The following is a 26,883-nucleotide window of genomic DNA, read 5'->3' as shown; positions in this document are numbered from 1 at the left end:
TTCAGTTGCCATGAAACAGTCTGCAAATGTGGTCCCTCCCATCATGTTATAAACAAGGTCTTGGGGTGTGGTTTGCTTAACAAGTACCAATATCTGCAGCTTAACTAACTGTGCATTTTCATGTATGGTGAGATTGGGCAATCACATGCCAAGAGCTCTTATAGAGGCCAGAACTGGATTTTGCACCAACTTAGACAAATTCACAGAGAAAAAGTCCAGTGGACATAGCATCTGGCTGTTAAAACCATTAAATGGCTTTCTGATGGAAAAAGTGTGTTCAGAGCAGAATTGCTCTGAACCAGCCTCTTCCTGGATCTGATTGCACAGCTGAAATTTGGGAGGTAAGCTCTGGTCACACCTCCTTTGGACAGTGTAATATGCCAGCTGGAAGTTGGGTTTCCTACCAGGTTTGATCTAGCAGCAGCCCATGGAATGGCCTGTTCTTTCTCATCCTCACTTCCCTGATCAATGCTTTGTTTAGGGGAAATGGAAAAAAAGGAAAAGCTCTTTATAGTGCTTTTGGATCTGCATTGAAACAGCTGTAGCTGGGTTGACCATGGAGGTTCTGGGCCCTCCTTTAGTCTGGTTCACACAAGATAATATTTCATCCAGTGCCACAGGAATCTCATTTCTCCTGGCAGAGTTGCTCTTTTGTGTCTTATCACTGATAAGTTGATGATATAGAATCAAAAAACAGCTTGAGTTGGAAGCAACCTTTTAAAGGTCATCTAGTCCAACCCCTCTGCTGTGGACAGGACACCTTCCGCTAGACCAGGTTGTGTCCAGCCTGGCCTCAGACACTCCCAGGGATGGAACAGCCACAGCTTCTCTGGGCACCCTGTGCCAGTGCCTCACCACCCTCATGGTAAAAATCCTCTTGATATACATTCTTCAAATATTTAAACATATAGGGGCATTCTCTGCATATTACCAGGAGTATTGACACACAGCAAATTTCAGCTTGGTGTCATCCATTAGAAGAATTTGTCTGGCATCAAGAAATGAAGACAGAGCAGAACATGTGTCCCTCAGAAGACAAAGTACATGACCCTTGACAGTATTTTCACTTGCCTAACAAACAATGGAAAGAAAGAAACAAAGAAACGGCCTCAAATCCATTATTGCTATATCACACTTCTTCCAAAAGGAAAAAGGGGGTTTCTCTTCACAATGCACCAAGCCTGGCTTCCAGAAGGAAATGGAATAAGGAGTTGCTGGCCCAGTAATAGCTGTTTAATTAAACTATTTTGTTCAACTCCAATCTAAACTTTTTTTTTTTTTCATTCTTTTCACACAACAGATTTGGGGATTTAACACTCAGGCTGACCCAAAACAGTGCCATGGTTCATTAGCAAATTAGAGTTTTAAAACCAACAATTCCTACAGCAGTAACAGCAGGGCAGGATATGTTCTTATGAGAAGTTTAAAAGAAAATGCTGCCTGGACTACTGAGATTGCTGGCCAGACCTAGAGGGCTCTTGTACCCCTGTTGACATTGGTGCTGATGCACACAGGTTTGTGGCAGAACTTTGTTCAGTGGAGATAAACCAGGTGTTCTCTATGCCCAGCATTCAGGCTCCTGAGTGCATTGCCCTTCTTTTTGTCCCTTGTCTTTGTAAAGCTTTATATAATAAATTTTGTTGGATCACTTCCATACTGCAATAATTGTGAAATCCCTGTGTGGTTGGCAAGACACAACAGAGAGACCACTGCAAAGGGCCTGCCATATATTTTGCCCAATGCCCCATATACCACAAACAGAGTTTATTCCAGGGTAGCTCTGCCAAGCTCGAGGGAGTTTAATTTTGGAGGAACTTTTCCAACAAGTCTCAGCTCAGTAATGAAAAGATAAAAAGAAATTATCCTTCCTTGACACCTAGAGAAAAAACAAACCAAAACATGTGGCTTAAGGCCAATACAGGGCTCTCCCAACCTTCAAGCTAAAGACTAAAATACATCTAAAACAAATAACTATTTGGTTTCTGTATTTCTCCATCATCTTCCAGACAGATAATAAAGCAAAAAATGGAAGGACTGCAGATACAAAAGCTTCTCCTTACATCCATCCTTCACAGCCGCTTGCTTCCTCCTCCATACACACCCTTTGAAAGATAAAATCCTACCTCCAAAGCTATCTCTTTAAACCAGCAGCAACAACCTTATTGATTTTGGTTTTGTCTAGACAAACTGTCAGGTTTCAATGCACTGAGGTCTCTGATCCAAGCTGATTCTTTGCCCTTGTCCTTAAAAAACAGAAGTGCACTTGGGGTTTCCTTGAAGCTGACACTGGAAGGTGAGTAACAATTCAGACTTACATTATGTTCCTTCTATTGGAATTTCCCCAGCCCTTTACAAACAAGCTGAACAATTCAAGACAATAGAACATGCTAATTGAAATATTTACCATTAACATTTCAGTGCCTAGGTACTTCCCACTAATAGTCTGCAGTATAATCCAGTGAAATCAGACCAGTGCTACAAAAGCAAACACTACTTTTAACCTTGCAGTCAAATGAGGAGGAAATGGGAGGAGAGTGAGCCAAGCCACACGGGTGTAATCAGGTGCAAAGCCATTCAGGCAGTGGCTTTACACCTGTTTACAAAGTCCAGCTCTGACCCAACTCCTCAGCAGGCATCAAACCAGCCTCAGTTTGTGGAAGAGTGGAGCAATGCTCTAGTCCCCGAGGCTGTCACAGCACGTCACAGCTGAAGCAGCTACCATACACAGAGAGTATCATCATACAATAACAGAAAGCTTCACCCTCTACACAGTAACACCTTACCACTCCAGAAGGCTGCAAGCATGTGCCCTCCTTGTGCTTCAGCCCAACCTTTTATACCCTCATGTTGATGCATGGCACCTGTGTGCCCTCTGTTCCCTTTGGTGGTTACTCAGAGCACCTGGGCACTCCATGGCTCATTGCTGCCAGTGCTGCTCACCTGCTTCTCACAGCTGTGCCCACTGGGGGTGAGGCTGGGCCCAGCTCCACTCCCAATTACACAAAACTTTGTGCCTACATGAGGCCTGGCAAATTTTCAGCCTCCCCAGTTCTGTGGGAAACAGCCTCCCAGCTGGGACCACCAGCTACCAGCTTCCTACAGTCTTGGGCACTGTCAGCTGCTGCAATGCCTTAGCTAAGCTGGATGGAGAGGGCTCAAAGATATTGGTATCACATGAACACACCAAATCTAGTCCTCTATTAAGGAATCATTTGCTATAATGCAAACAGGTCCTTGCTCCCAACAGGGAGCAGTTACAGGGCAGTCCTTCACCCAAGCAGGAACAACAAAAGAAAGGACATAGATAATCATTGTGGAAAATGCATAATCCAAAAAGTACTGGCTGCTGGAGCATAAGGGCACTGATCCCGCTGGCACTCTCCTGGGCACCTTGACGAATCTCTCTCTTGCTCAGGCATAGAAAAAGCTGCTCTGAAAATAACATTCTAGAACACAGTAAACCAGTTGGCACTGAAGAATGTTTGCATTCAATTGTTCTTCAGTTCTGTTAGCCTTTTGGCCATCCTCCTAAATCTGACAGCAGACAGCAATGTCTGTCATGTAAAATCAATTCTGGATTTTTTTAATGCCTTTGTATCAGTATTCTGCCTTTTAAAAGGTAGAAGGCTGATGAAAGCAGGGAAACAAGGGACTAATGGGTCCCAGTGGAGTTACACAGAAAGATGTTAGCAAATGCCTCTGCTGCTGTTGTTACAGCAGTGTTGTAGCCACAGTGGCCCAAGGATGGTTAACCATTTAACAACTTCCTAAACTTTATCAGCTTCTTTTTCAGACCTGAAAGAGATCTCCAGGGTCACTTCTTGTCAGCTTTATCCCCAGACATAGCAGCTGATTTATTCTCAGATATTCTACCCAGAAACCTTGTCTTGTTGGCACTATTAGAGACAGGCCTCTGTTTCCCTATTTTCAACATCTTGCATTTTATGGAAATGTTTTACCAGACATAAAGCCCTGGTCAACCCCTCAGAAACAGTTACACAACTGGAACAGCAGACAGTGAGGGCCAGGAACTTCCAACTGGAGTGTAACGGCACAGGTCCCCCACTTGAGCCTGCCTCCACCAGGGAAAGGACAGCACCTCCAACAGGAACAAGGTCTTTGCCAGCTCTGGCTCCTCTGCTCCTGCATCCAAACATCTGAAACTTCATTGTAAGACCTGGGAATGGGGATCACATCACTAAGTGAGGATCTCAGTTTCCATTCATGTGACTAGAAAGGAAAAGGGAAAAAAACCCTTACAACCAGGTTTCTGACTGTCAGAGGCTTTCAGTTCTGCAGATCTCAATTAACAGCTGTCCAGCAGAGACACCAGCTTGCTCTGGTCTCTGACTGAGCTGTGCACACAAAGCTGTCAAAGCTCTGCCTCAAAGCCAATCGTGGGGAAGGGGAGGGCAGGCACAGCCAGTGGGACAAATGTAAAAGCCTGCCCTGCTCTAGCCCAGCTCAGCCATTCAGAAGGACTTTAGGAGATTTGTCCTTTAGGCAGGGGTGAATTTTAGATATCATTCTTTGATACCACAGAGACATACACCACCAGCTTCTATCACTGTCAGTAGAAGGCAATGTCAGGCCTCTGCAGGCAGGCCTGTGACCTTCTCTTTAAAGATTTCTCAGCTTTACACCATAACACTGATAGCAGCCAGCTTTTAAAAACAGCCTCCAAGTGCACAAGCATGAGCCTGCTCACAGTTACCCTGATTAAGCCAAGAACAGAATTCATTCCTTATTACTAATAGGGGAAACAGAACAAAAATGAAGCTGCCATAAATAAACCAAAGTAAAGGCCAACTTCTGCCCTCAGCTGTAGGCGAGCTGGAAGGGGTCATTCAGGGAAGACAAGACAACTGAGTCTGGGGAACGTTGCCAGGATGGGGATGCATACCTGCCTCTGCCTCCCCCAGAACCACCAGCAAGGCAAATTGTGCTTATTTCTTATGTAAACAGATGGACTTTGGACTAGACTGCAGTCAAACAGGGACAGCCTCAGCCAGTCTAGACACATCTGTGCCAGTGGCACAAGAGCTTGGCTGGATGCCTATAAGCAGGGTGGCTGCAGTGGCTCAGCATAGTAATTTTGGATTAAGTTGGAAAAAGTAATTTCAGATGAGTTTTTCAACAAGGGGGTATAATCTGTGCCAGATGCTGTGCTGACACAGGTAGGCAGAGCTCCCCAGATGTCAGTGTCTGTGATCATCAGTGACTGGCAGATAATGGTTTGGATCTGAATGGCTTTAACCACATCAACATGTGCTGCATTTCAGGCTGGGGCAGGATGGCTTGAGGTTCCCCAACGCACCTTTCAGACGTGGTGAAGGGAAGCCAGAAGGCAAAGCCTGATGCAACTCCCTGAAGCAATTAATCAATCTAGTAAAAAAGCCCCCCTTGTGACATTACTTTTCTCTTTTTAAGGTTTCAGTTCATAGCTGTGCTCCTTTTTTTTTTCCCTCTGTATTAAAACTGAAATGTTCAAACCCTGCAGTTGGTTCAGATGGGAGGACTATAAACATTAGATGCATGCTCTGCACCAAAACACGTACAACCTTGTAACGTTTTCTTTTAGGAAACAACATTGCCAAAACAGCAGTAGAAGGATTAATTTAGGCCATGTTGTGATAATCCATCCTTCCTCTTGCTCCTCCAGGCACAGGTGTACATCTGTGCCCTTCCCTCTTTGATGATTTACATCTCACACAAACCTGGCCTGGCTCTTGGGTATTCCAAAACCTGAGCCAACATAGGAGTGGGGTTGGCTTTAATCCACCTTGATGCCATCACCAGCCCAGAATTGTGACAGGCTGTACCTGCACAACTGAAACTGTGCTATGTTTCTTACAACTCTGGCAACAGAAAACAAAGTGAATCATACCAGCAGCAGCAAAGGACTAGGAGCAGGATCAAAATCCAGGCTTCCAAGGGGAGCTCTAAGAAGTTTGTTCTGTGGGAACTCTGTCCTCTCTCTCAACATCTATTTATTCAGCCAGGATTTATTGTAAGAGAGAGTCACCCTTTACATCTCACTCATTTTCATGTGAGTTCAAGTTCGCTGCAGCTGAAGGGAGTTGTGCAAAAGGATCCTGTTAAACTGTAACCAGCGGTCGGATGTGCCAGTTAATCATCTACTTTGGAACTTGTCCCTTTTGATAATAATTTTCCATGGCTGCAGAATTAAAGCTTAACTGGTCATTGGCTTCGAAAATGACCTTGTCTGACAGGGAATGTGGAAGAGGAAACAACAGTAACATGACCTTCTTGTGTAAATTCTAGATGTGGACAGAAGGGAGAAAAATACTGCTGGCAGTTTCCAATCGACTCAGTGATTTATCTCAAGCAGACTGCAACGTCTCCCCGGTCATCTCCAGGCATGGAAGGAACACCAATTCCTGCCTCTGGGGGCTGCAGGGCAGAGTCAGAGAGAGCCCTGCCAGCAGGGCTTCCCAGACTGGAGACATGTCCTTGGAAAGCACAGGAACATCACAACCTGTGCACCTGACTGGTGAGCTGGGTGCTTCCTTCCTGCATACTGACCTGCCTTGAGGAAACATGATGGAAACATTTAAGAATTTAAAAATCCAGGCTACAGGCAGGAGAGCTTCTGAGCAGATACCAAGTGTGACAACAGGTCCTCACCACGTCCATTATCAGTAGGCACAAGTGTTAAAATCAACCCAGTTCTTCTGGACTCAAAAGTCAGAGCAGTAAAATTGTGCTAAACTCCAGTATCATGTCTAGAACTATTTCAGCCCTTTAAGTCCATGATAAGATGGAAATGAATCCTAAATTTTCCTAGGCAGACAACCAACACTAAAAAGCAAAGGGCAAGGACAAGACAAACAGCACCAGATGTGATGATATGTTATAAAATCCATGCCAGACTTCTCCCAGCAGCCAGCACTCACTCAGACAAGATGCTGGGGAGTCAGGGCTTGTCACACACATGGTTACTACAACAATTTTGTGTATGGGGCAAGAGGACCATAATTAATTACCAGACTTAAGGAAAGTTAGTCACACAGTTACGAGAGTAAGCGACCAGACAGATTGTCAAAGCAGAAAAAGCTCTTAGCATGAGTCCTCTCTTTTCAAAAGCACCTTGCTTAAGATTTACAAACCCACATTTCTGACTGGAAGTGAAATTTAAGCTTAAAATCCTTGAAAACATTACTCAGTCAAATGAGATGAGAAATCAATGAGGTGAAGAAACATTAATTCATTAATGTAATCACTTATTTACCCAAGATAAAATGGAATTTATGTTGTTCTAAAGCACTGGGGGAGTTAAATGTCTAAGGGAATTCTTCAGTAATAATAACTTATTTTTAAAAGGTTTTAGATCAAACCACACTGGAACCAGAGATTTCCAGAACTCCTCACAAATCAAGACCTCCCCAGCCAAAAGGCCCCTTCTTTCCCTGCTTGTGCCCACTGGTGGTTTTGGTTTTACTGGACAGCTGCAATGTGCAGGCTTGGAAGAAACTCCCTGATAGGGCTGCTGAACTAAAGTCTCCAAGCTTCCTTGGTGCTCTTCTTCAAGCCAACTTCCCTGGCTAAATTGCCCAAGAACTGGAAACTTGGTCTCCACAGATCCACTCAGCTATTTTGTCCAGACAAAGAGGATCTCAGGCCACCCACTCAGTAAGATCTTGCTGTTTTGGAGATTGCCTATGAGGAAACTTGGAGCTACCATTTGGATACTGCAAATGTTCAGAGCCTGAAACACCTTCCTCTCAGAGGCCTTAGTTTGATGGGAAATGCACAACCCAACTCCAACAACTTGCAGATACAGCTTGACATCACACAAGGAGAAAACCCCCAGCAAAGAGGGAGATGGGACTCTTCTAAGAGTCCTGCAGCTGTGAGGCATCAAGTGCTCATTGTTGTATAAAGGGAAAATTCTGCAGTGCCACGAAGAGCACAAAGATGCTGTTTATATCCACTGCCTGGTTTCAGCAAGCTATTTTATACTAAATTTCCCTGCTGATCCAGCTGCATTGTGCTAGCAGGTGTCTGCTAACATCTATCACATGTTATTGCGTTTTTCCCTTCCACCTTCAGGTGTAAAGGACACAATGCATCACTGCACAATAGGAGAGGAAGAAGACGCTGCCTAATTTCCCATAGGATGCAATATTTATCCTGTAAGTGTGGATTAACTGAATAACTTGCTAGATTTGTGTCAAGGCTTGTAAGGAGTGGTGACTAATCCTAGCTAGTGGGGATTAACAATGTTTGCTGTGGGAAATGTGCCAGACTTTTCAATTATATCATGTCTTACAAACAGACTGCAATGGTTCTACATGAATACAACTGTGTTCTTGCCACAGCACAGTGATAACAGGGTATGTCCTTTCTAGTTCTTTAATGCCACAGACTAGAGCAAGCCTCAACAAGAACATCGCTGGGATGGACAACAGTACAAGAGCCTGCTCGTCTCCTAAAGTAGCACAAAAGGAGTAGGAAGATCAGGAGTGCAGTTAGAAAGCCTTAAAGTTGCACCTTAAGAAGCTACTCTGGTTGAGAGTGCACCGCCCGTGTTACCCTCACAGGATAACACACAGACACACACTTCCCAGAAGGAGGGAGTGAGCCCTGGAAGGCCACTCTGTGGATGGCAGCCTGGACAAGTGGTGCTGAAAACTCAGACTCCAAGCAGCACCCAAGGCCACTCTCACAGTGATGGAAAATCACACGACTTGTGCCCTCATGATCAGCACGGGAAAAAGCAGAAAGAAAACCAAGATGTCCAGCTGGCAACATGAGCATCCCACTGTGTTCTTATCCAGAAACATCTCCCAGTACAACTGTGTTGTGAAAGGTGCAGCTCATTCAGCTTTTCCTTTCGCTTCCTCAGCACAATGGGGAGACAGAAGGCTCCTCACAGTACAGAAGAAAGGTCTGAGGAGTGGCACCCAAAGCAGGTTCAAGTGATACAGCCCATCCTGACCACTCCAGCTTATTTCCATACACCCACAACAAGATCAAGGGCTTGACTCAACACCAATTTGCATCTTCTATTTGGTTTGAAAAAATTCTGAAAATATTTCTGAAAAATATCACAGAATCAATCAGGTTGGGAAAGGCCTATGAGATCGTTGTGTCCAACCTATGACCAAACTCCTGGACGTCAGCCAGACCATGGCACCGAGTGCCACAGCCAGCCTTTCCTTAAACACCTCCAGGGACACTGACCCTACATCTTCCCAAGCAGCCTGTTCCAATGTCTGATCACCCCTGCTGTGAAGAAATTCTTCCTCATGTTCAGCACAGTGCAGTTTAAGACTACATCCTCTCACCCCATCTCCAGTTCCCAGGCAGGGGAGGCCAATTCCCACCTGGCTGCAGCTTTCTGTCAGTTTTGCAGAGTGGCAAAGTCATCCCTGAGCCTCCTTTTCTCCAGGCTAAACACCTCCAGCTGCTCCTCACAGGACTTGTGCTCCAGATCCCTCACCAGCTTCACTTCCCTCCTCTGGACCCACTCCAACCCCTCAATGTCCTTCTGAGATGAGGGGCCCAGAACTGGACACAGGAGTGAAGGTGTGGCCCCACCAGTGCTGAGTACAGAGGAAGGATCACTTCCTAGTTCTGCTGGCCACATCTGATACAGATAACAAGCAAACCACAATAAACACAAAAATAAAACAAACTACACAGGCTCAGCTTGTCAGTATTGCTCTCCCATTCTCTGAACTGACAGAGTTCCATTTCCAGGTTCAAGCTGCTTGTCTTCTGAGTGTAACCCTCCTGCCAGTGAGCCTTCATCCAGACTCACTCATGGGAGCTTTATGCTTTGTAGAAGACAAAACTCTCTTTCTGTGCTCCTCCTGGAGCTCTCCTAACGAGCTATGTATTAACACTTATTTCTCCCACAGGTATCAGTAGTTATTACTACTTAATAGTGTTCCAGCCTGCTGGGAGTAGCAATAGCACCAAGGTAATTAGAGGAAAAGGAACATCATCTTATGAGTAAGGCATGCACAGCTGAACAGAGTGTTTTGCAATGCCATGACTGTCCAGTGACAGCTGTTCCAGCACACCTGAGATGGCCTAGTCACTCTTCAGATTGGTGACAGATTGTCCCTGCTGACTGCACCCACCTCCACAAGGACTTGGCTAGAAAGGCAGAGAAACCCATCACGAAACAGCCCACAGTCACCTGGCAAGGCCCTTCTGTGTCATCAGAGACACTTAAATCCAGATTCTGTTTCTGAACACAGAGAAGGGATTTGAAACTGGGTCTTGAGCCTCACCTAGCAATGCTTTCACCAGCTAACTACAGGGGAAAGCAACACCACACACTCATTTTTTAGTATTTCCATATGAAATATTTAAATTCTGGTTTATTAGTTTAGCTGTTGTTATTTGTGAAACAAAAGCTGCAAGGAAAGGTGATCTTAGGCCTCACACAGATTTTTGTCTGCCTACTGTACATCACTGGTCCAACGTGGACAGACATCATCACCCCATTTGTAGTCAAGAGAGCAGAGGGGAAGGGGAAGGGGGTCTCACAGGCATAGCTGCTGCCTGAACGGTTGCAGGGACAAAAGACCCTGGGCTACTGCCCAGATACAGTTTTATACAGCAAAATTAAGATATAAGGTCTAAACAATAGAGACAGTGTCCAGCATGGGCTCATCAGAACCTCCCCATGGGTCAGGTCCAATGGGAACTGCTCAGGGGTGGGGAAAGGGGGTTTACATAAAGATGCTGAAGCAAAACTTTCCCAAAACAATGGGGCATACATAAATGTATCTTTTCCTCATACCTAAATGTATCTTTTCCTCAGTTTCCAATTCCCAAGGCCTTTCTAAATCCCTTCCTCCATACTACCGCGGCAGCGCGATAGCAACAGTTATTTAAGAAACAAAGTTAAACATTTCCATTTATTTCTTGTTTCCACATCCTTACAATCTTATGAGTCCTCCTTGTGATTTTTCAGCCAGCTCTGTAATCTGCTGGGAGCTACAGGAAGCCTCTCTTTTCAGTTGTCAGGTCCATAGGGTCACCTGAGCCAAAACCAAAACGGAAGCATGATGTGGAGCAGGGCTTAAGCTGCTGCATTCCCCAGGCCTACCAGCTTGGGATCTCCGTTTGCCTGATTGCACCTGGCAGCAGGGCTGGGCTAGAAAGCTTAAACCTGAGCTGGGAATAAGGCAGGAGCAGTTGGAGGGGAGTGGATAGGAAGGGCAAGGAGACCAGAGGTGGGTAAGGCTTGCAGTAGGGGGGAAGGTGATGACAGTGAGACCCTATTCCAAAAATATTGGGCTTTGTTGCTTCAGATCCTTCAGTAAAACCTACTGTCAGCCTCAAAGGAAGCTTTGGTCATCTTGAGGCTGTTTTAAACAGCTGCTCCCACAGCATTTGGATGTCCTGTCTCCACCTGCCTGTTCCTGCCTTCCCTGTGCTGAGCATTTTGTAAACGAATCATGCACCAACATCCTTCCTTGACTGATTTGCCCAAATAAGATTTGTGTGGGGTGGCACACAATGTGAGGCAGAATGAGGTATTCATCAGCTTGTGTGCCTCTGAACCTGACCACATCCTGGAGCAGCATCTCTTCACAGGTGTTCAGATACTGTAGTAATAGGTGTTTGGACGAAAAATACACCATCAAAACCAAGAGTTTGGAATAAAAAGAGGAGACTCCTCAGAGAAAAGGGAAAAGTTTAGGGGCTGAGGAGTTCCATTTCCCACAGGTTTTTGATCAACCTTCAGAGATTTCAGTCAAATGCAAGACTGTAATGAAAATGTCAGAGAGGATAACATTTTACAGATAAAAATTGTATGCATCATATACTCAGTATGCATACTACATAAAAATATTTTCAATCCTTTTCTACTAAACCCCACACTCTCCTGGATGCAACAACAGAAAAAAAGTGCTCATATTCTTCATTTAACTCACTTCCTTATGTAAGGTTCATGTGTTTTTCTAACACAGTGGTAGGAGAGTTGTGAAATACAAATAGCTTCTCGTTTCACTCTTCATCATTATGTACAATATTGACTGCTCCCACTCACTCAGATTAGCTATATTTTGTAAACAGCAAACACACTTTAAAAGTGCAGACTTTTTCCAAGGCTTTCTCAATTCTGCTGATGTAAAGCTTCGCATTGATCTATTAAAATTGCTTTTACATCCAAGTACCTTCTAACAGGCTGTACCCCTTCCCATGGTCTCTAACCTGTACTTTTCACCACTATTACAAAACTACAAAACCCAGACCTACTACACCACATTTCTGACCAAGATTTGTTTGAGAATATCTGACTTGTGGTGACCCAAATACTGTAGGAAACATTCCCTAAACCTCAGCGCTTTCCTCATTTTCCATGCTTGATGCTCTAACTGTGCTGGCACTTCTTGGCCAGAAAGAGAAGAGCTGTAAAATTGGTGAATATTCCTAAGGGGTTAGTTGTACACTTGCCTTTCTAGTATTTAAATAAACATTTTAGCAGTATCAGATATTGTTCATAACTCTGGTTCTGTACACTGCAAACATTATCTAACAGCATTTTTGTAAAAACTCTACATGAAACGTTTGGGCCTTTCATGTCCTCCTTAAACACCTAATTTCCCAAAGTAATTTTGAGGATGTCTTAGTACAAGGACCTCTTTGCTACTCCTTACTCACAATCATTGCCATCATTAGTGGAGTGTTCAGCTTCTCAGGCAAGAATTGAATGCTTTTTTTGGCACTAGAAGGGTTAACAGCTGACAGGATATTTATAAGTCAGTTATGTCAATTATTCTGTCAATATTTCAACTTTTCCACTGTCTTGGGAGTTCAGTGCTGCTCTTGTTGCTTTTCCACTCTAATGTTCCAAACCCTCTTGAGCAACATCCCCCCTTCCCCAACCTCCCATTTGTTCAGCTTTTTAAGAAACTCTTTCCACTTGTATTGTGAGTGCAATCTATGCCAGAAATATTAACTGTAGGTTTTATAGCTGTATAAAATTGGGTATAAATATCACAACTCAGTCTTAACTACCAAAATTTTGCAACATACCTTTAGTGTCAATGATTACACTATTTAAAATATGAACAGGCTGGTGGTGACACAACACTTTCTCATTTGAAGAGGAATTTAGTAGTAGTTCCTTGGACTACAGCTGCTTTGGAGAAATTAGTATTTGAAACTTGGACTGTCCAAATTGACTGTTTCTTAATTACAACAAAGAACAGGCGGCTTCTGTCAGCTGAGCCTACCAAGAACAGAGTTGCTCCCTTCATCATTGCTTTGATAAGCAGATGGCCTCAGCCACTTCTTCATTGTAGAGCTGGAAATGGAGCTGGTTCAAGGCAAGAGATGGCAAAAATGAGTTATAAGCAGCAGGTTGGCCATGACCCTTGTCCTGTGCTATGAAGTGGCACCCCCAGAGCAGGATAGGTCAGGAAAGGAGATGGTGCTTTTCACTGCTTTACATGGCACAAAGGTGTAAGATGCTGCTGATCCTGTCACGTCTTTGCCTAACAAGATTCCTTCCTTCTTGCATTCTGATTGAGCTCCTTAGTACAAGAAAGACATTGTGCCCAAAGAGCAACAAAGCTGGTAGAGGATCTAAAGAAAAAGTCCTGCAAGGAGTGGTTGAGGAAGCTCACAGAGAGGCTTGACCTGGAGAAAAAGAGGTTGGGGGGGATCTTATCCCCTTCTACAGCTCCCTGAACCTCTGCTCCAAGGTAACAAGAGACAGAACAAGGGGAAATGGCATTACATACTACGTACTTGCAGCTGTTCTCCGTTACCATCACTGTACAGATTAAGTACCCAAAACATCTTGGATGGTGTTTCCTTTTGGACTCTTTCTCAGTGAAAAGATGGCAAAGAGTACAAAGAGTATAAGGACATTTCTTCAGGTATCAGAAGCACCCAGCTGAAAAAAATCCTGAGTGGGGCACTGGATAATGTTTACATGATGGATCTACTAAGGATGTTCTTCCTAAAGGCAACTTTCAAGCAAAAGAAGTATGCCATCAAAAACATTGAAGACTTGAGCTCTAAGGAATAAGATTTCAACATCTGCCCTTGTTATTTCAGGATATATTTTCTTAGTTTGTATCAAACCATGTGTCACTGTTCTTTTTAAGATTACACCCTCTAGAGAAGGCAAGTGGATTACTCAGAGGCAGGTCCTGACCAGTTCTGCTGTGTACAGGCAGGCAGAGGGGATGGAGGCAAAGTCATCTGGCTGCTTTTTGGATGAGAAAGCATCATTCTGGTAGCCATAGGAACAAAGACCATAAGCACAGCTTGCAACCACCTGGCCCCAGGCTATGCCTTGCCCTTCTTGGAGCACAGCAGGACTGGGTGTGGGCAGCGCTGAGCAGAGATCCTGCAGGAGAACATAAGCTCCTCAGGAGGTGGTGTCTGACTCAACAAGGCAGAATGCAGGCAGCACTGATTTGAACAGGCTAATGTGTGTGAACACTAATGTGTTCAACTAATTGAACACACTGAGCCCAAATCAGAGCTATCACCAAAGACTTTGTGTCTGCTCTTGGAAACAGGGCAATTCCCAGTGATTTGATGATAGGCAAATAGGTGCTGTTTGTGCTTCCAAAGCTTAGTCACTTTGGAAATTTAAGCAAGTAGTAAGCATTTTCACTTCCTGACCTCATAAACCATTCAAAACAACATCACCTGGTTTATCAGCACTGCCCCAAAAAACTCCATTCCAATTGGGAGATAAAGCTTGAGTGCATATAATTTCTTCAGTGACCCCTTTAAATCTGAAGTGCTATTGAAGTGCAAGATATTATCTGTGCATGGTCACAAACATTGCCTTTGTAGTTGGCTTTGCCCAACATCAAGCCAACTCTCCCAGCCTTGCTTCCTCTCTTGTAGCCTGTTCTAGAGGGACAGAGCAGATCCTACTTTGCTGACCATCTATAAGCCATGTAAATAACAGAGAGCTTCACTTGCAATTTGCATGAACATACATAATGTAAAGCAAGCTAAAATAAAAGAGAGAAAAAAGAAAAAATTTTACCTCATTAGGTGGGACTGAGTTTCCACAAGGTGGCTGTGGGATAGAAAAGGGTATCTCCTGCACACAAACTCATTTGTCCCTTCTCTGAGCTGTGAGTCCCCACTGTCAACAACCAAGTACCCTGATGCCTCCAAACCCAAGGTAGTTTCAGTGTTGTATGGACCAGCTTCTCTTCATGAAATATTCAAACAGGCCCATAACTCCTAGTCTCAGGATAAGTCTGTATCTGATTTTAAAAGAACCACCTCCAAGCTGGGCAGAAAAATTGCTGCTCTCTTTTATAGTTGGAGCTGAGGGGAAGGGAGAAAGTCTTCCCATAAGTGGAGCTTTCAGTCTTATCTTCAACCTTCAAAATAACCTCTTCAAGGCAGAAATACTACAGCCAGTGTGTCCAAAGAATTTTGCTTCTATACTGATCAGTCAAGTCCAACCAAAATATCTTTCAACTTCAGGCTGGATTGGGTCCTTCAACTGAGCAGATCAAGGCAATGGGCACCAACAGAACAAACTAAGTTGTCATTATTGTTACTGAGTTGTAAGCACATACCATGATTTGGAAGAGCACTAGTATTAACAGCTTAGTTATGCTATAAAAAACACCAAAAAACCATTTACTTAAACTTCCTGCGCCCTGATACTGATCAGAATGGCCTTTAGATCATGGCCCCATTTCCTGTAAGCATATATAAATTTATATAGAAGACCCCTGCCATGATTCACTGAGTGATCAAAGTGATTAGGCAAGTGTTGTTGTCAAGGCAAGTACTGACTTTTCAGAAGAATCCAATGAAAAACAAGGCCAAATGCCAAATATTTAGGAAATAGTGGTATTTAGAAATGAGATTACAACACCAATGTCAGAAATATCTAGAGCTGGAAAAGAATCAGGTAAATTGCAACATCAGTTTTATCAAGTAACCCTTCCTCTCCAAACTCACTTTGATGTCCTAGTCAAGTATTTCAGACTGCAGAGCAAACCCAGGTCTGGCTTTGGCGGAAGTGTTTTTACAATTCATTTCAGGAGTCAAAGACTTGGGGTTTTGCATCTGTAGGCCAAATCAGGCTGTCAAAAGAATAACCATCACTGCTACAGAGCAGGGGCTCCCTTTCCTAGCAGTGCCTGAAAGACTGAATGAATTCTTAAACTACACCTATACATATATTCCCCAAATGCAGATTCCTGGTGCCTGTGTGTGCTTTCAAGCACCCACATCAGCCAGCGTAGCAAGTTCCTACACCTATGGCTCAGAAAAAAAATATCTGCACTAGAAAGATAAACTATGCCAGCTTTACAGCTTCTTCCAGCTCCAAAAGGATTTGCTTTGCCAGAACAGTTTTTCTGCAGGTAGAGTTTTCTTCATTGGTTACTACAAACTAAAAGTACTAAAAATGTGGAACTTGGACATAAACCTTCAAAGGATAACATTGTCTTATGGGGCAGTCACTACCCCAAAACCCACACATAGCCAGGCACATTGTGTAGCTTTACCCTGATCTCCTCAAGGTGCACAGCTCAGGAGATGACCTTGATTCAGCAGGAGGCTCAGACTATCTGAGCTTTGTGCTTGTAATTGTTGCAGGGCAGTGAAGAGCAAAACTTACACCAATTTTGCCATTAAATGGCAATACTCCTTGACTGGAAACCTTAAGGGCTGAGGGGACCTCAAGAAACTAGAACTTTACTTCTGTGAATTTTCGTGAGATTTCTGTCACAGCAGAAGAGCCTAAACTGGACAAAAACTAATTAATAATTTATTAATAATTAATCAATAATTAATTAATTGTTCAAGGTATAGGAACAGAACAGTAGGAATGAGGCCTAGAAAAAGCAGGTTTGGTCTGCTTGGAAGACAGAATATAGCCTTGGGGGTTACCACAGTGCACTCAGGTCTAGTATTCCCAGAGAATATCAGCACTATCCTGCAGGGATTTCCTCATCTTGAGATCCTACACTGCAGCGTGTGACAGCCCACTCAAGGACTCTCTGCAGCACACCCCAGGCTCTGCTCTGGAAAACCAAGGACTTACATAGGAGAAGAGAAATAATGACACTTTTTCAGTTCTCCTACACTGTTGCACACAGACCATTTGCAGAGCTTTTCTCACAGTGGTGTTAACTCCCTCATGCAGCACATCTCCTGTCACTCACCCTGAAAAACAGGCAGCAGAAACAGAAGAGAATGACTGTGTGAAAGGGTACAAAACACCAGGGTCAAGAAGGGGAGTGGACGGGCTGAGGAACAAGGATTCATAGCCAAAGGTTCTGATCATGCCATGGATTCACCCTGGGGCTTTGAACAATGCATTTGACTCCTGTCCCTGGCCAAGGTCAGGTAGAACCCTTCATACCTGTGCCAGAAGCAAAACACTTAAAGGAAAGTAAGGGAGAGGTGCTTTAAGACAAGCCAACACCATTTCCAAGCTATGAAGCACCTCAGATGAATGGAGTTCTATCTCTGAATACTCTTGGTTATCTCAGTTGGTTGTAAGATAAACAGCATGAAGAATAAATAACTTTGTGGCAACAGATCAAACAGGACAAGACAATCAAACTGCTTCTCTCTGCAGCCCTCTAACCACCTCTAACCACCAGGCCCTTTTTCTGAGGGGGATTTCAGGGGAATGAAAGGATGTAGGTGGAACAGGAGTTCTTCTGAGAGAAGGCAGGGGTCACAAGCCTCATGAGATGTTTCTTGGAGATGGCTCATTAATCACGGACCACGTTAAATTCTTTATGTCTCTCAACACCATTTTTTGGGTAAAATACATTGATAGAACAAGCTGTTACAGCAATGCAGCAGGAAGCAGAGGAGATGCTACAAACCACTTATGTCACATACAATCCATTGGAAGCAAGGCACAAGGAAAGCTGGCCTAGCCCAAGCCAGGTGAGACTGGAAGAGGTCACATCCTGGCTGTGGAATGGGAAAGCAGACAAGGAATTCACGCAGGCCAGGGCTGAGTAGGGAGATCAGAAGTCAGGAACAGCAGCATCCATGAGCAGGGTGAGTGAGGGTGGTGTCCCCAGGACAGCTCTTTTACAGCTTCCAGGCACGGATCCAGTGCAGTTCTCTGCACAACTTAACCTCAGCTCCATTTCAGGCTCTTCTTCCTCTCTGCCCCCAGCACAAGGGGCAGCACTGTGAACAGCAAGAGAAATAATCCAGGCATCTCCCCCAGGCTGTTTGGTCTGAGCAAGGAACAATCTTCTTTCAGGACTGAACAGGGGCTCCGGCTGTCCCCCAGGAATTAGGGGACAAGTTCTGGCCACGTCAGTTTGTCAATGGCCTCACCTTTCTCCTCATGCAGGACCTCTCACTTCCTATGCTGTCTCTAGCCTGCAGTGAGGCAGACCTTGAGGAGGTGGATTCAGCCCCCAAAAGCCAAAGCTGAGAGCAGCACTGTGGGCAAAGGGAGAACATGTATCCAGCACAGTCAATGCTGAAGAGCAGGTCATGGGAACCTGCCAGGAAGAGGCTCCTGCTCCTCTGCCCCTCAGAGTGAAACTGGGCAGAGCAGTGATGGCCTCATTTGACTGCAGGAAGCTCCTGCTTAGAATAGCTGTTCTACAGCTGCCACAAAGTATTTTCTTCATGAAATATCAGGTAGATGGTAGCAAAATTTAGGGGAGAAAGAAGAAACTTCACAAAACACTTAAAGACTCTGATAAGTCTCCATGGAGAAAGAGCACTCTATCTTACTAAATCAAGTTCAATCTGCCAAAACTTTTGGTGTTCCAGTTCTTTAAATGGATAAATTGTGAAAATGTGTAATCATAGAGCAATGATGTAGGAGATGGAATTACAGAGACTTTCCTGATCCAGTCAGGCATCTGTATGGTCTAGAGCAGAGAATTTTCCTGGGAAAAGGCAGAGGTTTCTGGCTAGCTGTGGGGCTCAGCAACACCCTCCCCAAGCTGAGGGGAGCAGAGCACAGCTGTGGCTGTCAGGATGGCTTTGTTCCCTACCCATGCTCAGAGTATGCCTTGAGATGAGAAATGTTTATTAATATCATCATATAAAACAACTTGTATGAACTTAGTAAGACAAACTGGAGTCTACTCCTGACACAGTCTTTAATTCTGAAACCAATATTTATCTCTGTGTGACAGAAGAGAAAAGATTGGTGGACTGCAATAAAAGGGAAATGAAGGTTCAGGACAAATTCCATTTCCTTACTGCAGAGCAGTTATAGTCAAGATACCAAGAGCTTGGCAAGTATGCAAGGAAAAGTGGAGAAAAGTGACAGACATAACACAGGAAGTTCAGAGCATCCCATCGTGTTCTCAGCTACTCCAAAGCAGATGAAACAAACTGTTTTCCACATCCTGCTGTGTTAGGCTGTTGACAGAGCCCCTCTTATTTGCTTTAACAACAAGCCACAGTATCACCAATCCCTCCTAATCTGTCCATGCCCTCTCAGGATGGGCCACCTGGGAAGATTATCAGAAGTAAAAGCAGAAATGGACAAGATACATCTGCAATCCCTTCCACTGTGAGCCCTGGTGCCCCAGGGAACAGCGAGAGCTTTGCCTTTTGGCTTCAGAAGCCTGTGGGTTTAATGCAGGTAGCAGCTAAACAGAAGCAAGGATACATTCCCAAATTATTGGGTTTTTTTCATTTTTTTGCAACGAGCTCCTGGAGAGCTCCTGCACAGTGGCAGCAGCAGTTCTGGCAGTGGCAATGTCATTTAAGCTACACATTATTGCAAGCTGACAGTGAGAGAACAGTGCCAATGGGAAGTCAGGCTGGAAAGGTGAGGAGCCTTTAGACTTGTGGCAGGAACATCATGTCTCTCAGGATGCACCTGAAACCACTGAGTCCAGGGGTGAAGGAAGCAGACAAGAGACATAAGAATAAGGTGAGAGTCTACACAAACTCTGCCATAACTCTCCAAATGTCTGTATTTTTGGCCTGTTAATGTGTCTGCAATTAGGACAGAAGCAAGGAGAAGTCCTCTCCTGTCATTTAAGTTCATCTGTCCACTGAGCCTGGGTGCCAGGCCAGATCTGTCCAGGTTTGCAGACCCCACATGAGCGGGTCAGTCACCACAGAGCAAAGGGAGGCTCATGTCTACAAGTGACTCTCACAGCCCATAACCAACTGACTTATCTGCTCCTGTCCCATAACACAACCTCTCTGCTCCAAACTACGTGGAAAATCTGGGAGAAGGCTTCACACACCAAGTGACTCACACACACATTGCCTATGCTACTCTGAATTTTCTCAAGCCTTCATATTCTGGGAAACTGGTGAAAAGACTTATTCCAAATGTTAAAGAGACAAGGCTGAAACATGCTAGTGCAAATCTGGCCTACACAATGGATCATTCAACAGGAGCAGGCTTCAGCAGGCTGATTATCAGGCCAAAGTTTAAGAAAAGGGAGAGAAGATCACCAGTTTCTGGACTTCATAGACTCTAGAGCTGTTTTGATTTAGCCATGCTCCCTGATGCTGAAGAGGGCAGGACAGTGGCCATAAATCACAGTTAAGTTTTCAGGAAAGCACAGCATGCCACACAATGGCAACTGTCAGGTGTTAGAAAGGTCACTTAAGCAGTGTGGTAGGGGGTTAAATCATGTAGCAAACAAACCCCTTCTGCAGTTTGCTCGTCACAGTCTTGGAAGCTACCTCCAGCACCTGAGACAGGTGGGAAAGCACATCCAGGTAACTCAGCTGTTTCACAGGACTCATCCCAAGGGCTGTGTGTCCTTCCAGCTCCTGTTTGTCCCCTACATGACCTAAGGCAGCCACAGACTCTTAACTCCCCAATGGCACAAGGACTGCAGTCACAAGGTGCCTGTACTCCCCTCCCTGGCCAACACACCACCAGTGGCATGGGACAGACCTCAGTGACAGCTCAGTGCTCTGCAGTGCAGCACTGAAAGGGCTGGAAGCAGCCAGACACACAAAGGCTTGAGCTTTTCCTCTTATGTGGTTGCCATTTTTTCCAGGAACTTGTTAAAATTTTGAATAAAAGTTTCATTCAAATGGATTTTTGTGCCAAAATGGGAGATGGGGGAAAAATATAAAGTCCCTCTTCATAAAAAAAGGAAACATATATCCAAGACTTGAAACTTTTCACAACCACTTACAGAACAGGAAATTCATTAAATCTGATCCTTTCACACAAAGGTCTCAATTTCAACAAAATTTTCTAATGAAAACGCTTTCATGGAAACATTTGTGGCCAACTTACATTTTATTCTATTCCTATGACATGCACCTTACAGGTCTGGAAACAAGATGGTAATTTTAGAGGGAACAGGCAAATTTTTCACTTTAGTGAGCAATAGTTTTGCTTAAGGACCTTGCACCCAACAATTGGAAATGCTCACATTTGATTTCTGCTGGCAAAGATATCCCAAACTTCACAGGGAAAAAAAGTTTGACAATAGCTCTGCCTCCCCAGCTTTGGAACAGAGTTTAGTCATGATTTCACCATTTCACCACTCATGCAAACCCCAGTCCTGCCAGCATCCAGTCACTGGAGTTATTAACAGGTTCCTCTTGATATGGGCTTTCTTTGCAAGTGAGACTGGTTAACCAACAGCTGCAGATCATCATTCATTGTCATCATTCTTTTCCTCTTCAACACCCTCCCAACATCTTTGTCCTCACCAGCACCTAAAAGAGCCAGCACATAAACAGAAATCATGATCAAATTCATGTCAGACAAGAAGGACAAAGTCGCAGATATGAGAAGATGGGATTATCTGCTTGGTTGCTGCTTGCTCTGTAGAAGTTGCAAAGTCCAGGACAGTAAAATTTCCACTGAACTTGCATTTTCTGTGATGTAACTCTCTTAAATGATTTAGGGAAAAAAAATCCAAAACTGCAGACCTGCTGCTGACACAATGCCATATAAACTGTGCCACTTGTGACTAGGCCCTCACAGTCCACTACCACAGAGAGGACTGGAGGCTTTTGTTCAACAAATAGCTAAAGCATGTGCCTGTTTCAGCAGGGGTAAGACCCCTCGGGGAAGCTCTGAGACCCAGCTCTTCCTTTGCATGCTCACCTGCCCAGGAACTTCACCTTCTCTGCATTCCAGGTGCCTCAGAAACAGAGCAAAGCAAATGCTTCTCTCTCAAGAGCCACCAGCAATAAAAAGGCAAGCACACAGCTAATGAGCCAAGATGCATCCCAAGAGGCTCAGGGGAAACACAGGCTCTGCTGCTCCACTCTTCCCTCCTGGCTGCATCTGCCACGCCTGGCACAGGGCTGTGTCCAAGCAGGAGCTGTAGACAAGTCACACTCCTGCTGTTAACAGCTCAGTAGGATGGAAAGAGTTCAAAATAATCAGTCTGGACTCAAGTGCAAGTTATTCTTGGGTACCAGATTGCCATTGCTTCAATTCTCCATTTCCAAACCACAGCCCAGGCTCAGAACTTGGGGAAGCTCAGTTCTACTCAGGGTGCACAGCCTGGATGCAGGGAGCATGGTCATTGCTGAGTTTTCCAGGTCAGGGATGGAGAACAAGCTTTCTGACCCACCTCTCACTGGAAACACTGGCACCCCCAGGATTGCCTCTGGTATTTCCTCCCTTTGCTCTCTGCTTCAGGACAGCAAGACCCTGAAACCTTGCCCTAAACTTCTTTGTTCTTCCTTTCCTTTTGCCCTGTTAGATCTAACTGGAAAAAAGGGGTTTGGGACCTCCTTTTCTAAGGATGAGGCAAAGCCTTCAACTGAAATGGCAAGGTTTAGCTTAACAGGCCTCTTGAGGAGATCAAAGGGACAAGTACTCCCATTCAACTAAGCTGGAGTGACAACCAAGGAGAGCTACAGTTTCCCTTTAATGGGACACAGCCTTGTAAATTCAGTGATGGCACAACACAGCTCACAGTGGCTTGTTCAAATACTGTAAAAATTGTTCTTGACTTCACTGGATATTCCAGAAGTCCAGAAATCCTGATACAAAATAAAAATTAAAATATGGTGAAAAAATACATTTATATTCTTCCCCTTCAGTTCTTTTTCTGAATCTTAGAGAGGATAAAACACTAGGGAAAAAATTGAAATGTAACCACACAGTTACTAATCCATGGATTTCTTAGCTGCTCAGTCTACAACTTGCACAGCCACACTTTCTAGGAAACATATCTGAACTGGAAATAGCAAGATCTTACCACAATCCAAAGTGCAAACTGCATGCAAGATCCATTCGTAAAATTAATCTATCCTAGAAATTTTTGCCAGGGTTGTAATTATCATGAAGTTATGTAGACACATGTTTGTTGTAAATAAACCAGCAGGAAAAAGGCATAGGAACACATTCTGCAGTGGGGAAGGAATGGGATCATTTGTCCAGGCAATACTTGTTTTGTTTTGCTCACTGATAAATATTGTCAAGGCAAATTTTTTTTTTTTTTTTTTTTTTTTTTTTTTTTTTTTTTTTTGTACTGGAAAGTAGAAGGAGCTGCTCAAGTACAGTGTAACTGAGCTGACCAAGAAACCAGATCTGTTCCAAGTAAACCAAACAGAGCAGGGTCTCAGAAAACCAGAAGTTCCCACATTTGAATTTTTGGAAACCCTCCTGTCTTTAGCAGTAGGGAGACAGCAACAAACACACAGGCCATGATGTCATTGCTCAAGAACTGGTCCCCTGGGTTCCTGTAGTATTTATCCCAACAGACAGCCCCCATCCCTGGCACCTGAAGTCCTTCCATAGCTCACAAAACAGAGATCCCTCCAAGCACCTTGGTCCTGCCCCAGGTGTAGGCTGAGCATGGCAGGGTGGTGACTGTGCTCTGGGTGTGCTTTGGGAAGAGCGTGGTAGCATCAGGCTGGCACCGGCCCAGCTGCCAAGTCACCAGGACATCTCCCTGCTGATGCCAGCCCTGAGGACTCATTTCCCCACCAACTATTTCTGCAATGCTTGGGCTCCTCACTGTTTACCTTCAGCCCCAGCCATTTCTGCTAATTCAGAGAAGGCGTGGAAGACTCCTTCAAATACCATGTTCATCAGCACTGGCTTGGCAACAGCTTCTCTTCAACTCCCTGCCTGGCACAAGCCTCTTCTTATCTGTGCTGCCCTGGCAAACAGGGCACTGCTGGCTCTTCCAGGCTGGCCTTTGCCTCTACCACCTACCTCTGTTTATGTTACTTTCCCAACACACTTGCAAATATGATAAAGGTTAATCTGGTACAAAAGGTAAACAGGGTTACACAAAGGCTGGATTTAGCAATTTCGTTTTATTGGCCACTAAGGCAGGCAATTCTTCGATGCAGGTAATGAGGAGATAGTCAAGCCAGATAAAGGATCTGTGCAATATAAACATCCTCCCAAAAGCCTGCTCCCCGCTTGCATAAGCGCTGTAATCATGAAAGCAGTTCTTAATGGAGCCACTTGGCAGAGGCCCTGGCACAGCAAGCTGTGAGCCTCTCCCCAGCTGATGGCCCCGCTCCAGGAGCCTGTTACTACAGCCTGCAGCGGGCAGCAGGAGGGGCAGGAGAGGGGGAGACAAAGCTGGCTCCAGTCTGCAACCAGTGGAACTGGGACAGGGACAGGTCTTCTCTAACTTGTCACCTCTGTGGTTTGGAGCAGGCCAGTTATACCCCTGTGCTCTGCATCTGCAAATGGAAATGGATGATTTCCCTTCTGTGCTCCATCTTTCATAGGTAAACTCTTACAATGAAGGCTGTTCCATACATGCAGATAAGGGTTCTGGCTGGAGCTGTGGCTGTCACTCAGAAACCTGCAGTATTATTTCTGCAAATGGGTGACTAATTTTTCCTGACCTTTCAATATCTGTCCCTTACCTTAGAGAAGGAAAACCAAAACAAACCAAGATCCATATTTCCTGGCATCCTGCCCTCTTTCACCTCTCTGTACCAAAACCTAGGACAACCCACCAAGCTGAACAGGAAGCCTTTTGCACCTCACAGCTTGTGCTTTTTGACTTTGCTTTCTCCTTGGCTATCATGTTTAGGATCTCCCCCAAGGAGCACAGAAGTGCCAGACCTGCTTTTTCTCTCAGCAGAGATCACCAGTGTCTCACATTTTGCCCCTGCATGGCTTCCCAAGAGGTGATGGCTTAGGCACTGCTTGGTGGGCCACCACCCTCGTTGGGCTCAGCCTGCTGCTCAGCTCTGCCTTCCTGGCAGTGCCACAGCAAACACACTCCAGGCAAGGGGGAGATTCAGAGGTCTCTGTCCCTACATTTTCCATGGAAAGTAAAAAACAAAGTGAAGCTTACTTCACCCCAAAAGTCCCTAACTGCAGGACAGGTCTAACGGTCACTTGCTCCCCATGACATGGTTTTCTTACCCAGGCAAAAAGAGCCTCATTGCCACAACAAACAGGGCACATTTCCCAGCTGCAGGACTGAATCAGAGCCCAGGCATCCACTCAGATATCCATAATGCTCATTTCCAGTGCCATACGTTAAATGAGCTCCTTGCCTGAGCTCATTTAGCTTTCAGCACAGATCCTCATCAGATTGACATAGGAATTTTCCCTATCCTACACACTCTCAATAATAGTTGTCCAGTTACCATATTAGGGAAAGTATTAGTCTAGGACCAGCGAGTTTTAGTCTAACAGTCTAGATAGGAACAAAGGTTTAGCAAAATAGAGTAGAGCTAATTTTCTAGTCCACAGCTTGCCACTGGCACGCTTCAGCTGAATAACTGCCCTTCGTATGCCTTTTCTGCCCTCTGTGAAACACAGATGTACCTCTGCAAATGCTCCAGGACCTGTGAATAGGAAGTGCTGCATAACAATTTGGGGTTATTAGGCAGAGCAGGACCCACAGTGGTCTACATAACTGACCATTCACCAGCTGTATCAGAGAGGCCAGTAGTGATATATTGGCCAACTAGGAATTATCTCCAGCTGGCAGGCCGAATACATTTAAACTGACTATGCTTCTAGAGTTTGAGGGTTTTTTCAATAGTCAGGTTAACACCAACCTTTTGCAGAAGTATAAAACATATTTGTAAGGATTATAGGCCTTTTCTCAAGCCTTCTGAAGGTAACACACCTATTTGCACCAACATTAATGATATAGCAAGAATATAAGATATTCAGCAAGAATAGCGAATCCAGCAGCCCCACTGGCACAATAAAGACAACAGTCTGCCAATATAGGACTGGGACCATTAGAAGGCTGTAATTTTATTTTCCATTTCTGCTAGAAAACCTCACTATCTCCATTAGCATCCATATCCAAGCTAGGACACCAGGAGGCAGTTGTTTCAATTTAGATTCTACAAGGATTTATTAGATAAGGTGATCGCACAGGTTTCCTCACGGCACAAAATCTACTCAAATGTCCTTGTTTTTATCATTCCCTGTTTTGCAACCCACCTTCAAATGACCCCATGTCACAGGTTGGGAACAAGCAGTTCTTTCTTCACTGAAGATAAGAGAAAGGCTGCCAGGCTGCCAGCACCTTGGGCTTTAGTTTGGGTCTTGTTTGTTTTTTTATTTTGGAACCACCCATTTGGCTTCAGTATCTTGAGACACACTACAGAGGAGTTACTAAAGACAGGCAATTTCAGATTTGGGTTTTGAGACAAATCTGTGATTCTTCCATACTTAATCAGCATCTTAAAATACACCTAACCTGCTTTCTTTCCTATTTCTTATACGTGGAAATTCTCTGACAAGCTATGAGCTTCCCTTACTCAACCTTCAATTTCAAGTCTTATTACTCACCATCTTTGACTACAGAAAACACAACCCTGTCTGAAGTTCACTTATTTTACAACTAGAGCTGGTTTATACTGACTAATCTCCACTGGCATTTAGGAAGCAATGCTAATTTTTGGGTTTGATTTTTTTTAAATCAAATTATCTGTTTTTCTAGGTGGTATAAAATAATACATGACATAAGAAAAGCCTTATCATGTGTTACTTAACTGAGTGAGCAA

At 44.4% G+C, this 26,883-nt stretch overlaps 2 long non-coding RNA genes across 2 annotated transcripts in view; both read right to left on the bottom strand.

Annotated features, from left to right (window-relative positions):
* Positions 1–26,883, bottom strand: part of LOC140684948 (uncharacterized) — an 81,354-nt gene that overhangs the window by 17,689 nt on the left and 36,782 nt on the right. The window lies entirely within an intron of this gene.
* On the bottom strand, positions 21,190–26,356 carry LOC140684949 (uncharacterized). The gene is made up of 2 exons (XR_012057997.1): positions 23,905–26,356; positions 21,190–21,633 (listed from the first exon to the last, which is right to left on the bottom strand). It is a non-coding gene; the product is annotated as an uncharacterized lncRNA (long non-coding RNA).

Source organism: Taeniopygia guttata, chromosome 12 (genome assembly GCF_048771995.1).
Source record: "Taeniopygia guttata chromosome 12, bTaeGut7.mat, whole genome shotgun sequence".
NCBI classification, from domain to species: Eukaryota; Metazoa; Chordata; class Aves; order Passeriformes; family Estrildidae; genus Taeniopygia; species Taeniopygia guttata.
This window is presented reverse-complemented; position numbering and strand designations above follow the sequence as displayed.